Here is a 15,693-nt window from a genome sequence, read left to right as displayed (position 1 = left end):
CAATTTAGTTCCCAAAGGAAAATGGTCTGTAAACTTAGCTTCTTGTGATGACATTGTCAGCTGGCTGTAACATAGCGTAGCCTTTCTCTGTCTTTTAAAAAAATATTAATAGGTTTGGGGAGTTAGCTTATCAGCACAAGCACCTGCCTGGTAAGTACTAGGTTGTGAGTTTAATCCCCAGTACCAAAAAATATTAATATATACATGTTTTCAGTACATGATGAGTCCATTCACTGCAGGAAATTGGTACACATACATAACACATAATTCTCTTTCTCTACTGTCCTTTTATCGTGCCAGCTTCTAATTCATTTCTTTTTTTTTTTTTAATTTTTTTTTAAATTTTATTTAAGGAGAAAAGAAAAAAAAAGCAGGGAAAGGGTACAAGTTATACAGATTTACAGAAAAAAAATGAACAGTAGGAAATCACTAGTTAATGGATTACATATTGTCATCTTAGAAATAATTGTTCAAGTCACAAAATTAAAGCTTGTAAAGTGGACATTCCATCAATGATACTGCAAACAGTTCTGTTCATTGATCCAATAAAACTCTGTGATATCATTTTCTATCTTATACATTTAAATATACATGCAGTTATATAGTTTGGAGCACTTTCTTTTCCTCTCTTTTGTACCATGACTATTACACATTTTGGGTTTCATTGCTCCCACGGTTCTTATTACTTTTTTGGAAGAGAGTAAAACCAAATGAGACATAACAGAACAGAATCGGTCAAGTCAAAAGGGTGGACATAATAGATAATGTAAAAACATAATACAAGGTGATCAACAATGGTTACCATAATGCCTCCCGCTATCTCTAATAGAATTGCCTATATCGTTAGTTATAATACAATTGAACAAAACAGTAAAGAATAAAACCGACAAAACCAAAACATTGGAGACATTGTAGGTCTTCAAAAGTAGATAAAAGTCAACAAGAATGGGCGTCATAATGAATCTCATTATCTTCACAGCTGATGCCTAAACTTTCGAACCTGATACTATCCAGCAAAACAGAATAGGGGAACATCAGTTAAAAACCAGATGGTGAGAGTAATACAGGGCTTTAAATCAAGGTAATAAAAAGTCAAAGTGGGTTACTATAATATATCCTGCTATTTTTTCCTTTAATTAAAAGGATAAAGATAAAAAAGTAAATAATGGAGTGGAGATTGAGATAAAAGAGGGCATAACAACGAAACAGCGCAGATCAAAACATAACCATTTAAGCAGAGTAGTGTTTCACCACCAGATAATCCTAACCTAACAGTAGTTACCATATTGTCTCTTTCTTTGAAATCCTTGAGTACAACTTCATATACTGTAGCATTAAGTATATCAAAACAATGTAAAACCATTCAAGAGAATGATAGCATTACAGAGTATTTAGAATCGACTAACAGAAAATGAACAATGGTTTCTGTATAATCTCCTTGTCTTTAAAAGGTTTTTGCTTATACTATCGTACATAATAAAATCCAATAAGATACAGCCTATTTAGACCATTGGAGACAGAAGGACAAAAGCTAGATGAGACTTCAAAACAAGATGATACTAAATCAGTATTACCTATTAAGATGTCATTTTCTCCAAAATAGCTGTTCCTATCATCCAATCTTCTCTGCCTCATTTCTGTTGAGCTCTTTTTCTGTCAGTAGCTGTCAGTTTGTCTTCTTCATTTTGTTCTCTGCTCCATTCGTTGTGGCCTCTCTGCCATTATTTCTGGATTCTTTGTATTTTTCTTTTTTTAGAATATCCTGCAATACTCTCTGTAGAGTTGAATTGGTGGTTGCAAATTCCCCCAGTTCCTCTTTATCCTGGAAGCACCTCGTTTTTCCATCAATTTCCAGGGACAGTTGTGCAGGATATCTCAATCTTGGCTGGAGATTATTATCTTTCAAAGCTTGAATTATTTCCCCCCACGCTCTTCGTGATTTGATGGTTTGTGCAGAGAAATCTGCTGTAATTCTGATGGGTGTTCCCTTGTAAGTGGTCTGTTTCTTGTCTCTTACAGCTTTTAATATTCTGTTCTTGTATTGAATTTCTGGAATTTTGATTATTATATGCCTGGGTGTAGCTCTGTTTGGGTTGTAGGTAGCTGGGGTCCTGTATGCCTCATACATCTGAGTATCTTTACCTTTTGCTAAATTAGGAAAATTCTCCTGGATTATTTCTGTGAGTAGCTTTTGTAGTTCACTTGTTTGTGTCCCTACTTCTTCTTTTATGTTCTTAATCCTTAAGTTATGGCTCCTCTTATCATCTTCTTGTCTTTGTATTATTGCTGTTTGTTTCTTTGTTATTTTTAAGAAGTTTTTCATTTCATTCTCCCATATTACAAGTCTGCCCTCCAGTTCAGATAGTCTGTCCTTAGTTTCTTTCAAGCTGTTATGCCAGTCTTCGATAGACTTCTTAGTATCTTGGTAGTCCCTTTGAACCTGCTTTACGTATTCTATGCTTTCTCTGTTTTCTCCATCAAACAATTCTCCCCTTTTTTTCTGTTCTTCCATCCCACCACCTGTTTTTTCTTGGGTGGTACTTAGCATTTCTCTAACTATTCTGCATACTTCTAGCTTCAGGTCGTTGATAACTTCATTCCTGAATTGGTCTATGAGGCTCTCTATATGGCGCCTTATGTGTATTGGTGCAGTGTCTGCTATTGCCTGTTTCTCAGAATTGGGGGCCGAGGAGCCTTTCTTGTTGCTGCCTCTTCCCATGCTGCCTCTTCTTCTCTGTTCCTTATATATGCAAGCTTATATAAGAGGCCCAGCTTCTCTCCCAGTCAGCCACAGCCTGATCGAATTGCGCCAGTTAGGTGTTCCCGCTCACCACTGCGCACCAGGGAGTTACGGACCAAGCAGCCTACGCGTCTCCCCTCCCGGCCACCGTCAGGCTCTGGGATCTGGGTTGGGACAGCCTACCAGGTCCGCCGGCAGCGTCACGCAGGCCAGGCACTTTTCACCAATCCAGCCCGAGAGGGGGATGTGTGACTGGAGTCGCCACCGTGCCCTGCTCCCGCAGGACTGCTCGGGCCCAGAAAGTCCTCTGCTGGAGTCAAACTGTGGTAGAGTGTCAGTTTCTATCACTCACCTCACCACAAGTCAGTGCACGCCTCCCTGCCGTTCGCAGATTGCCGTTCTCAGAGCTTCTGCGCGTCTCCTTGCCGAGCCACTGTAGAGGCAGCCAGCCGCCGCGCGGCGGGAAACCCAAATCGCGGCTTACAATGGCGCGGGGTCCAGCCTCCACACCGAGGCTTTTCTGTTCCTGTTTTAGCACCAGGACTGCATTCCAAGTTGGTTTCTCTCAGCCCAGTTTGTTCCTGAGTCAGCAGAGCATATCTCCACCTGCTTATGTCTCCATAGTCCGCACCATTCCTGGCTTCTGAGCCGAGTCTTTCAGAGAGCCTCCGGTAGTTGCTGTTATCTGTCCGCCATGTTCTCCCGGAAGTCCTCTCTAATTCATTTCTTTATCTTATAAATCCTCATATATTTTATTGCTATGTATACAGATTGACACAAGACTCATAGGACAAAAGACATATAAAACATATAAGACAGCTATCCTAAGTCAACACTTTTTGATAAACTGTCCCTACTGAATTACAGTAACTTTATCTCCTTTTTAAACTTCATTACTTTTCATTATGTTTTTACATGTTGAGTTTTTCAAATGAGATATACTATGCAATATTTTCACTCGTGTCAAATGTACTTCACTTTACATTATGCTCTCAAGGGACATGAATTTTCCTACAAATGAGTCAAGTTTCTCCTTCTCTATGACAGGGTAGTAGTCTATAGAACTCCGAGATTTTAGATATCCTCTGAACCTAAATGATTGTGTTACTTTTTTCTTTCTCTGAAGGAGTTTAAGTCACCATGGGCATGTTGCTTTAAGAATTGAAATTTCACCACTGGTACATCATTTTCAGTTTTGAATCCATATAACATTAATTTTTATTATATTTTATTAGTGCCTATTAATTTTATGAACCAATAAGCTTTATTGTAATATATATATACATATATATATATGTTTTTCTCAGCCTTTCTTTCCCTTCCATCCCCCCACTGACTCATTTCCTGTTCTCTAGTAGCAGTCTCCCTTCCACTTTATAACATCCGTGTTGACGCCACATATCATGGATAATATGATAATATTCTCTGCATGAATCTGGTTTATTTCATTTTACATGAGTATCTCCAATTTCATTATTGTTCTGAAAATGTCATAATTGCATTTTACTTTATGACTGAATACATTAATGCATATATAATGAATGTCTTTATTCACTTTCTAATGGCATCTTAGGGTGACTCAATACATTGGCTACTATGCATTGTGTACAATGAACGTACACATGAAAGTGAGCCAGTAGAATGCTGACCAATTCCTCTATGCACATACGATGGATGATATAACTGGGAGCAGGTTAGAGGGAGTTTCTTTCAATACTTAATCCATATAAATATTTTGGGGAAATATTAACTAAGAATCCATATGTGTCAATAGGATTTGGTCAATTTGTTTTACTTTTTCTTAGAACTCTTTAGCTATTTCCTGTAGTTTGTGACTTTCAAGTAAATATTCAAATACATTAGTGTAGAACAGTGAACTATAAACTACATAATCATGAGGAAAATTTCCATAGATCTAAAGAAATGGCAAAATTTTTAGTTCTGTTATTATTGTTTATGAAGTGTGCCTTTGTCAACTTCTTCTAATGTATTCATTGTTGTCATTTTTTTTTTTACCAGAATCAACTTTGGTTCTCTTGAGTTCTTTATTTGTATTTTAATTTTTAAGCGTTCCTTTTATTTGGTTTCTCATTTTGCATTTTTGTTTCAATTTTTTCTTTATTACCTAATTTTTAAAAATATTTCAAATGCAGAATTTGTTTTTCAATGACTGAATATTCATAGCAGCACATACGTATATTGTGATACATGCATTTGTCATTTAAATAGTTTTTCCTTCAGATTTCCTATTTAATAAGTCATTCAAGTACAGGTACTTGTATCTTAAATTATTGTATAGAAACAAAATTTTTTGAGAATTGTTATTCAAAATCCAGAAGTATAAACAACTTAATATAAATGTATCACACACTGAAACTCCATAGGGAATACATATGGGTTAACATTAGGTTATATGATCAGTCTCAAAATACTTCAAACCAAATTTGAAATCATACTAAGTAGGTTGCAAAATGAAATCACATGTCAGTTGTTAAAGCAAATTAGAAAATATCCACTATAAAGGTGAGTCTACCATGTCATGGTTTCCTGTCATGTCCAGTGTTTCCAAATTCATTCAAAATTCTTCAGTTGTGTGATTCAGTAACTTTTCTATACACTGTGTCTGTTCTCACTCTAATATTATCTCTGTTTTAATGACAGAAGGTTTCATTTTTAGCCTTTTCAATAATACACAAATGGGAATCAGTCATTTGGGCCACATCTCCTATTCCTAAACAAGAATTTATGTTACATTACTTCTTCTTGGTATAATAATGAATGAGTCATTTTCTCATTTATGCGACAGAAGACCTGACATGGAGAACATAGAACAAGAGTATTTATTGTGGCCCAGATTTTCAGTTCACAATCAGCAGGCTAAAGGACATAGTCAGCTGTTCATCCCAGGGAAGCAAACAGCACAAAGAGAGATAGACCAAAGTGGTGGTGGGGTGGAGACTCCCTCTGTGAAAATGCCTCTGATATTCTCCTAAAAATATGGATCCCATCACTGATTAAATATCTTAGACTGAATGCATATCATCCAGCAGCCCTGTGGCACAAACTACAATTCAAGATGTATGTTATTTTCCCTAATGTTGTATGACTTCTGGTACAGCAGAAATAACATGCTAGTAACCAATGTCATGCTGTACTCCAGGCATGTACCACACTCGGGGCATGTACCACAATAAAGATCTATCTCTATCTCAAATCAAGCACAGATTCTCTGACAACCTGCCTTCTGTCAAGATCAGTGCTAGATCCTGAAAGGTAAGGCTATTCTGGATCTTCATCTCCAATGTAATCAAAATGATGTTTTAATAATGTGCATAGCTATTGTTTAACAATACTAGTGTTAAGATTTATTGTGAATATGGAGCTCACAGGTGATAGGGTGGCAGAAGCAATCTCATGTAAAAATAATATTTTCAATAGGTCTAGAAAAGGAACTCAATAGTTTTGGAATGTTTTGTGTGCCTGTAATTTCAGCTACACAGTAACCTGAGACAGACAGGTGAAAAGTTGCAATAGCTGTCTCAAAAAATCATAGCAACAAAAGATATGGAGATATGGCTAAGGGTGTGGGTCCAGTCCTCACCAATGTCAGGAGGAAAAAGAAATATAAAACAGGAAAAAATGAAACTGTGAGTACATACAGAGGGAGCGACAGAGGATGTACTGAGTTGAACAAATAAATTTTCACATAAAAGAAGAAACAATTTTGCCAACGCTGTACTTTGGAAGTTTTTTTCCATTCCTGGATGACTGGGTTGAATATGAAATGAACATGGAGAATGTGTCCGTAAGACACACTCTTACCAGTGTCATTGGTGATCTCATTCTCTGGCGAAGTGGTGAAATCATAACTACAGACAGGTTTTCCCTCCTGAGAGGATTTCCTGAATCCACGATGACAACTCTTGCTGCATACAGAGTGGGGCATCTAATGAAAAAACATAGGTTTCCGAGTTCTTAGAAATGTATCAATCCTTTAGAACTGGAAAGAAAAAACAATTTGTACACATAAATATTGCATGTATGTATGTGTGAGTGCCATATTTAACAACATAAAATTTATAAACAAAATATAATTAAACAGATATGTCCATTTCCAATTCATTGGAAAGCTAACAATAAATGAGAAATTTGATAAAAATTGAAATTGAGATTTTTAAATTCCATAGCTTCCCATTACATATGATTTGGTGTGCAAAATCTACAGCAATATTTTGGTTATTTGGTTATATTGTTACTGAAGAGCTTTATAATTATATCCAATGTACCTCTGTAATTCCTGTGGCCCACTCAATCATATCATCATATAAAGCCAATTGTTGGCCATGTGGAACATGTGGGGTAAATGGTCCCAATTTAACCTTAAGTCCATGGCCTTCTGGAAAATTCCAAAAGTTGAAAATGTCATCCTGTACATCCACTTTTCTTCTGTCATTCAAATTCACTTGGTCTCCTGCAGGGTTGTTAAACTGAATGTTCTTCAAACTTGGGTTGAGCTAAAAGAGACATCAGCCTCTGATGAATAGGACCTCATGATTAAGGCACAAATGAACTAGGGAAAGCTCTTAATTGTCTTTAGTTTTTATTACATAATGCAACATTGACACAGACATTTAATAAAGTAGAATAAATGAGTGTCATGGAAGACAAAATACCTCATTTTTCCTAAAAAGTTGATAAATCTCAGGAGAAAAATTTCATCCAAACTAACTTAAATAAAACTTTCATGCAAGTTAGAAAATAAAGTCTAAGACATTTCATTACTTTTAACTTCCATTTTCCCACAGCTTGTAGTTGCAAAATGATTTCTAACTCAAAAAACACTGCAGCATGAAGTGAGAAATTCAAGATAATATATGTAATATAGAGTTTAACACCATTTTAATTCAAGAATACTAAGACTTCTTTTATACTAAGCAGATTATGGAAAATACTTAGATTTGTATAATAGGTATATTATCTGAGCGGACACATTCATGCTTTAGAGGAAAGCAATGATCTGGTCTCCTACTGATTTCTTTGCTGCCAGTGCTTTCTTGCTAAGTGACCATTCTTAAAAGCTCAAGATTTACTTCCTTAACAATGACCTGGTGTGGAATCACTTGTACTTTTGGATAATGTTTTCTAAATCTCTCACACACCTTGATTACATTGGATGCCATTACAAAAAAAAAAAGATGATTTATCTGCCATGGGAAAAACACTGTCACTTTCTTGTTTCCCATCAATGACAGTTGTGCTTCTTGAAGAAGAATCTCATGGAGGGCATGGGCCACAAGCATAAACAGCATTGTGGCTCCAATTGGTCATGGTTTGTCAAAATGATTTGCAGGCAGCCGTTTCAGTAAGGCATTGGGCGTGCAGTACCTCAGCAAAAGGTCAACATTGGAGAATGTGCAATGGAAATTGTTGAACCAAAATCTAATGAGGTAAATGTCTTCTGCATATTTGGAAGGGCTGTCTTCTTGTACAAATGTTTTGAAATCAGAAATTTCTTTGTGATGGTTAGAATAAATAAGAGTCCCATGGAATAAATTGAGCATGAAATTTTTCCAAGTCATGTCAGCATGTCGCTGTGAGTTTGTCACGTAGACTTTTCCTGTTAATAAGTTCTGCTCTATGTAATGGCTCACATCATTTAAGAAATAAGTGTCATAGTAAATGATCACCATGTACCCTTGTGATGTTTCCTTGGTCAAAATAATGTAATCCTTTGCAGCTGCCATATGATACAAGATGAGTTGAGACCATTTTCACAAATGCTAAACAGATTTTGTTTCTGTCCATCTCTCCTGTCACATCTGAGAGAAACTGAAGTCCTTTATGATCTTCCATAATGACCAGTCCCAGCCAGGTCCATCTGAAATGAAGCAGTAAAGAAACCATATCAAGAGCCAGAGATGTGTCCTTCGGGGATGCTTGATAGATAGAAGGAAACTGTCCATTTTCTCTCAGCACAGGATCAAAAGACCCAAATGTAACCTAAAAGCAAAGAAAATTGGGAGGAATATAAGGAAAGTGTTGACAATTCACAAGCTCAAACCTGGAGAATAATAAATAACAAAAGGAAGGCATAGAAGGTGGTACTATTCATCTAGTTTTTCTATCATCTCACTTCTCTAAAGCTTTCTAGAAAACGACTGTGAGGCACAAATTTTTAGGAAACATTTTTGTTTCTTTCTCCCCCTATTTTTCTGTAGACAAAAAAATCTTCTGAGCAAATCACTAGGTCTCTCTGAACTTATGTATTGAAATTTCACAGTGGTTAAGATGTGTTTTAACCAGGATTCTTCTTCCAGCCTATTTAATCATCTCAGAATGTTCCCATCCAAGACTTGGTTTTATCCTAATCTCACTCATCCTCACCTGTGTAGAGCTCCAGCAGGGTTTCAACTTGAGCAGAAGCTGCCCGTGATGTTCCTGTTAGCACTGATACAGACTTGCTTTTGCTCCAACAGGAGTAATTAGAGATGTCAGTGTGTCCTTTGAGCAAAATGAGGGAACTCTCCAGCATCCTCCAGTGACTGTAAGGAAAGTTATGGAATTCATCTCCCAGAGATATGTTGGGTAAAAGATGAGGATTCTTGTGGATTGGTTCTATGGAAAATAGGATGGCTGGAACATTCTGGTAAGCTCTTGGGCATATGCCTGCATAGAGAGCATAGAGGTCTTTATTGTAAATACTTAATCTGTTGCAGTCCAGTATTATAGCATTTATGAACCATATGCTCAGCTTTCTCCCTTAAATTCATGTTTTACAAACTGAGGCATAAACGTGACAGTATTACTGGTCTTGTTTTGGGAATGTACTTTGGGCTAGATGAGAACCAAAGGAAGGATTTCTAACAACTAAGGTAACTGTCTCAAAAGATTTCAGGACAATTGCTTCATCTTTCTGCTCTAGGAGTATACATTGACCAGACAGTCACTGATATACTAAAAAGCTTATGATTTTGCATTTTCTGGATCAAAACTTAGATATCTATAATTACTATGTTAAGGTTTATTTTTATATAGCAGGCAAAATGCAGGTGATATCCTAAATATGGCTATACAATCAGGAAATTAATTCCATCTTTGAGAGAACTTATTCCCATGCAGCATTAGATTTTATAGTTAACTTTTCATAGTCTAGTAATGATACACATAGAAGTGGAAGTAGCAACAAAGAGGAAAAGTAATGTTAAAGACAACATCTGTGACACATTTAGAAACTTGACTGTGGGGTTAATATGGTCCAGCAAAAGTCTGAAATTGTGTTACCTAACTCTCTAACCCATTAAAGTACTCCTCTTGAGCAACAAAGTCAATTCAGGAGGTAGTCCAGTCCAAGGCTTACATTATGCTAAAAAGCTATGTGATAAAAACTGCACGGTACTGGCAAAACCAGAATTGTAGGTCAATGAAACAGAACAGAAGAGATAGAAAAACACTAGGTATACTTACCCATGTTATTTTTGACATGGATTAAATCTCTTCATTGGATGAAAGATAGCACATTCAATAAATGCTGCAGGGAAAACTGACTATAGCCATGGTAATGGTTGAAGTAGTGCAAAAGCAATATATATGTATATATACACTATATATACATTTCTATATATATGAGAGATATGATACATATGATCATATATATCATATGTATGATATACAAATATATATCATACACATAACGGAAGAAACTATAAAATTAAATATTTTAAGGAAATACATGAAATAATTGAATTATTAAAACAATATAAATAAAGCAACATTGTGTGTTTTGCAAAGATTCATTTGGTGCAGTTGCTAAAGGTAAATATTAAGGAAATAATATTTCCCTGCATGGTCTGCTAAAATGTACATTATTATATTTGTAGATCATCATTTGGTACTAAAAATAAAGGTTTTTAAAGAAAATACACATAGATTTGAGCCCAGTCAATTTGCTTCTCAGCATTTACTTGCTTTAATCAGAGTCTGTGCATATGTATATTTCTATGTTATAATATTTATCAGAAATTTATTTATAAACTTCCTTATTATAAATACATGAGAGAATAAACCACTTTAGGAAGTTACAAATTATGTGAAAAGATGAATTTTATCAATTTTACAGGATGTATCATGAGATACAAATTTTCTTGAACCTGTTGATGTATATATATATATATGTCAAAATATAATGTGTAAGAAACATGGTTTACAACACCATGGAAACAGTACATCCCAACTTCAAATGTAGTATATATACATGGATGCAGAAAAGCCTAAAATATCATTTTGACTATTTTAGTTGTTAAAGCCATGGCATTTCTGAAGACACAGACCATTTCTTCCTGTAAAATATTAAACATATTTTTGAAATACATTGTTGATATACAGAGAAAATATATGCAATTTTCTTTCAAAACTTGTTTTCATTTTGCTTGTGGTTTTAGTAAAACTTAAAATTATCTTATGTTTCCCTTAGTACTTCTTCCTAGTGGGTAGATAAGTCAGCCTGGACACAAAGAGTTGTATCATTATTAAATAAAATCCTTGCCAGTCTCAAAAATGCAACGCTTATTTTTAAAAAGATTTCAACAACTTGACAGTAGAGTTCTCTGACCCACCCACTCCATATTCCTGTCACTCTATCCTTGTCTGAAAAAAAGATTCCATAGCATAAAGCAGAATTAAATCTCATGTAATGTCACATCAGTAAGGAAAACAGATAACAGAGTTTGAAAACATACCGGCCATGTAAAATATGACCTGCCTATAATGCAAGTTGCTCCAGAGACCAGTAGAGGGGATGTTATACTTAGGTAATATAAAAAAGACCTTGTCTCAAATGCCATGGAATCATGAGGAAAAGCGTCCAGCAACCAAAGTATCAACTGGCATTGGGACACGATGACAAACATGAGAAAGATACAGATGGAAGTGAAAGGTCAATGTTTCCTTCTCTGCCATCACTGCTCACAATTACAGGAGCACATGAGACTTCAGCATCTGATAAAACCCAATCAGTCATTGTGTCAGTGGCATCCCCATCCCACACAGGGATACGATGAATCTGCTACAGTCCTCTGATTCTGTACAAAATCCAGCAATTACCTTACATTTGGGTACAGGAATGATGTCATAGTGTCTGAGAAGGAAGAGGGCCCATGTGTGCATGTGAAGAAGAATCAATATGGAGGCTGAAAACCACACACACTAATTATTCCTTATTCTTGCCCTGGCTTGCAGAATCAAGGGTTATGGAGGACACACTGCAGAAAGCCATGATGTGCGCATTAGAGAAAGTAACTGAGTATCTACAGTACAAGTCTCCTCTGGCAGGAGCCTTATGAATCACAGTGGGTGTTTTGTAGTCATGAAAGATATTTAATTCATTACTAAAGAAAATAAGAAGCCCAGTATTGTATACAGAGTATGTTTGTTATCCAAAAACTAGAGTTCATTTTTAAATCTTTTATCCATTTGAAAGTCACTTGGTATGTTTGATAGATTATATCTCTAGTTTTATTTGATCTAAAATAGTTCTTTTTGCATTTTGTCTTTTATGTAAAGGAACTATTTAAAGAGACCAACTGATATATGTCACAGTCTTTCTTAATGGTTCACATTAATCATTATTGGACAGGAACAATCCATGAAAGTGTTGTGTATTTTCTATTTTTATCACATTAAGAGAAAATATTATCATTTTGTTTCTTTGTAAGTGATGTTAAAATTGCACACCTTTAAATCCTTTTTATTCCAGAGTTCACCAATGTAAGGTTTTTTCCATTTGGGAAAAAATGCATAATCTATGGAGTTATTATATCAAAGCATGTTCTTGTTGATTCTTCCAATACCCTTTGAGCAAATGGTTTTAGTATACATTAATAATCACCACATAAACCAACATCACATAGAGAAATGTAAAGCTGTTATTTTTCTATATTTTATTCTCCACTTATTATCTGAAACTATTTTGTAAGAAAAAGCCTCGGGGGAGAGAACATGGTGGACAGGCAACAGCAACTACTGGAGGCTCTCTGAAAGGCTCGGCTCAGAGGCCAGGAATGATGCGGACTAAGGAGACATGAACCAGTAGAGATATGCTCTGCTGACTCAGGAACGAACTGGGCTGAGAGAAACCAACTTAGAATACAGTCCTGGTGCTAAAATAGGAACAGAAAAGACTCGGTGTAGATGCTCGACCCCACGCCATTGGAAACCGCGATTTGGGTTTCCCGCCGCCCGGCGGCTGGCTGCCTCCACAGCGGCTCGGCAAGGAGAGACGCGCAGAGCTCTGGGAACGGGAGTCTGCGAACGGAGTCGAAAACAGGACGGACAAGGAGGCGTACACAAAAACTGACTGGTGGTGAGGTGAGTGAGAAACTGACCCCCTACCACAGTTTGACTCCAGTGGAGGACTTTCTGGGCTCAGGCAGTCCTGTAAGAGCAGGGCGCTGTGGCAACTCCAGCCACACATTCCCCTCTCGGACGGGATTGGTGAAAAGTGCCTGGCCTGAGTGACGCTGCTGGCGGACTCCCTAGGCTGGCCTAACCCAGATCCCAGAGCCTGACGGTGGCCCGGAGGAGCGACTGACTCCCGTGTAGGCTGCCTCCTCCGCAACTCCCTGGTGCGCAGCGGTGGGCGGGAACAACTAGCCAGCGCAATTTGATCAGGCTGCGGCTGACAGGCAGGGAAGCCGGGCCTCCTATGTAAGCTTGCATTTTATAAGGAACAGAAAATATGGGGAAGGGAAGCAACAAAAAAGGCTCCTCGGCCCCCAATCCTGAGAAACAGGCAATAGTGGACACCGCACCAATATACATTAAGCGCCATATAGAGAGCCTCATAGACCAATTCAGGAATGAAGTTATCAACGACCTGAAGCTAGAAGTATGCAGAATAGTTAGAGAAATGCTAAGCACCACCCAGGAAAAAACAGATGGTGGAATGGAAGAACAGAAAAAGAGGGGAGAATTGCTTGATGGAGAAAACAGAGAAAGCATTGAGTATGTGAAGCATGTTCAAAGGGACTATCAAGAAATTAAGAAGTCTATCCAAGACTGGCATAACAGCTTGAAAGAAACTAAGGACAGACTATCTGAACTGGAGGGCAGACTTGAAATATGGGAGAATGAAATGAAAAACTTCTTAAAAATAACAAAGAAACAAACAGCAATAATACAAAGACAAGAAGATGATAAGAGGAGCCATAACTTAAGGATTAAGAACATAAAAGAAGAAGTAGGGACACAAACAAGTGAACTACAAAAGCTACTCACAGAAATAATCCAGGAGAATTTTCCTAATTTAGCAAAAGGTAAAGATACTCAGATGTATGAGGCATACAGGACCCCAGCTACCTACAACCCTAACAGAGAAACACCCAGGCATATAATAATAAAAATTCCAGAAATTCAATACAAGAACAGAATATTAAAAGCTGTAAGAGACAAGAAACAGATCACTTACAAGGGAACACCCATCAGAATTACAGCAGATTTCTCTGCACAAACCATCAAATCACGAAGAGCGTGGGGGGAAATAATTCAAGCTTTGAAAGATAATAATCTCCAGCCAAGATTGAGATATCTTGCACAACTGTCCCTGGAAATTGATGGAAAAACGAGGTGCTTCCAGGATAAAGAGGAACTGGGGGAATTTGCAACCACCAATTCAACCCTACAGAGAGTATTGCAGGATATTCTAAAAAAAGAAAAATACAAAGAACCCAGAAATAGTGGCGGGGAGGCCACAACGAATGGAGCAGAGAACAAAATGAAGAAGACAAACTGACAGCTACTGACAGAAAAAGAGCTCAACAGAAATGAGACAGAGAAGATTGGATGATAGGAACAGCTATTTTGGAGAAAATGACATCTTAATAGGTAATGCTGATTTAGTACCATCTTGTTTTGAAGTCTCATCTAGCTTTTGTTCTTCTGTCTCCAATGGTCTAAACAGGTTGTATCTTATTGGATTTTGTTATGTACGATAGTATAAGCAAAAACCTTTTAAAGACAAAGAGTTTATACAGAGACCATTGTTCATTTTCTGTTAGTCGATTCTAAATACTCTATAATGCTGTCATTCTCTTAAATGGTTTTACATTGTTTTGATATACTTAATGCTACAGTATATGAAGTTGTACTCAAGGACTTTAGGGAGGGAGTCAATATGGTAACTACTTTTGGGTCGGAAATATCTGGTGGTGAAACACTATTCTGCTTAAATGGTTATGTTTTGATCTGCCCTGTTTCGCTGTTATGCCCTCTTTTTTCTCAATCTCCACCCCATTATTTACTTTTTAATTTTTATCCATTTAATTAAAGGGAAAATATAGCAGGATATAATATAGTAACCCACTTTGACTTTCTATTATCTCGATTTGAAGCCCTGTATTACTCTCACCATCTTGTTTTTGACTGAGGTTCCTCTATTCTGTTTTGCTGGATAGTATCAGGTTCGAAAGTTTAGGCATCAGCTGAGAAGATAATGAGATTCATTATAACGCCCATTCTCGTTGACTTTTATCTACTTTTGAAGACATACAATATCTCCAATGTTTTGGTTTTGTCGGTTTTATTCTTTACTGTTTTGTTCAATTGTATTACAACTAATGATATAGGTAATTCTATTAGAAATAGCGGGAGGCATTATGGTAACCATTGTTGATCACCTTGTACTATGTTTTTATATTATCTATTATATCCACCCTTTTGACTTGACCGATTCTGTTCTGTTATGTCACATTTGGTTTTACTCTCTTCCAAAAAAGCAATAAGAACCGTGGGAGCAATGAAACCCAAAATGTGTAATAGTCACTGTACAAAAGAGAGGAAAAGAAAGTGCTCTAAACTATATAACTGCATGTATATTTAAATGTATAAGATAGAAAATGATATCACAGAGTTTTATTGGATCATTGAACAGAACTGTTTGCAGTATCATTGTTGGAATGTCC

The sequence above is a fragment of the Cavia porcellus genome, unplaced genomic scaffold (genome assembly GCF_034190915.1).
Source record: "Cavia porcellus strain 051 isolate PalLab524CR breed Dunkin Hartley unplaced genomic scaffold, mCavPor4.1 scaffold_16, whole genome shotgun sequence".
NCBI lineage: Eukaryota > Metazoa > Chordata > Mammalia > Rodentia > Caviidae > Cavia > Cavia porcellus.
This window is presented reverse-complemented; position numbering follows the sequence as displayed.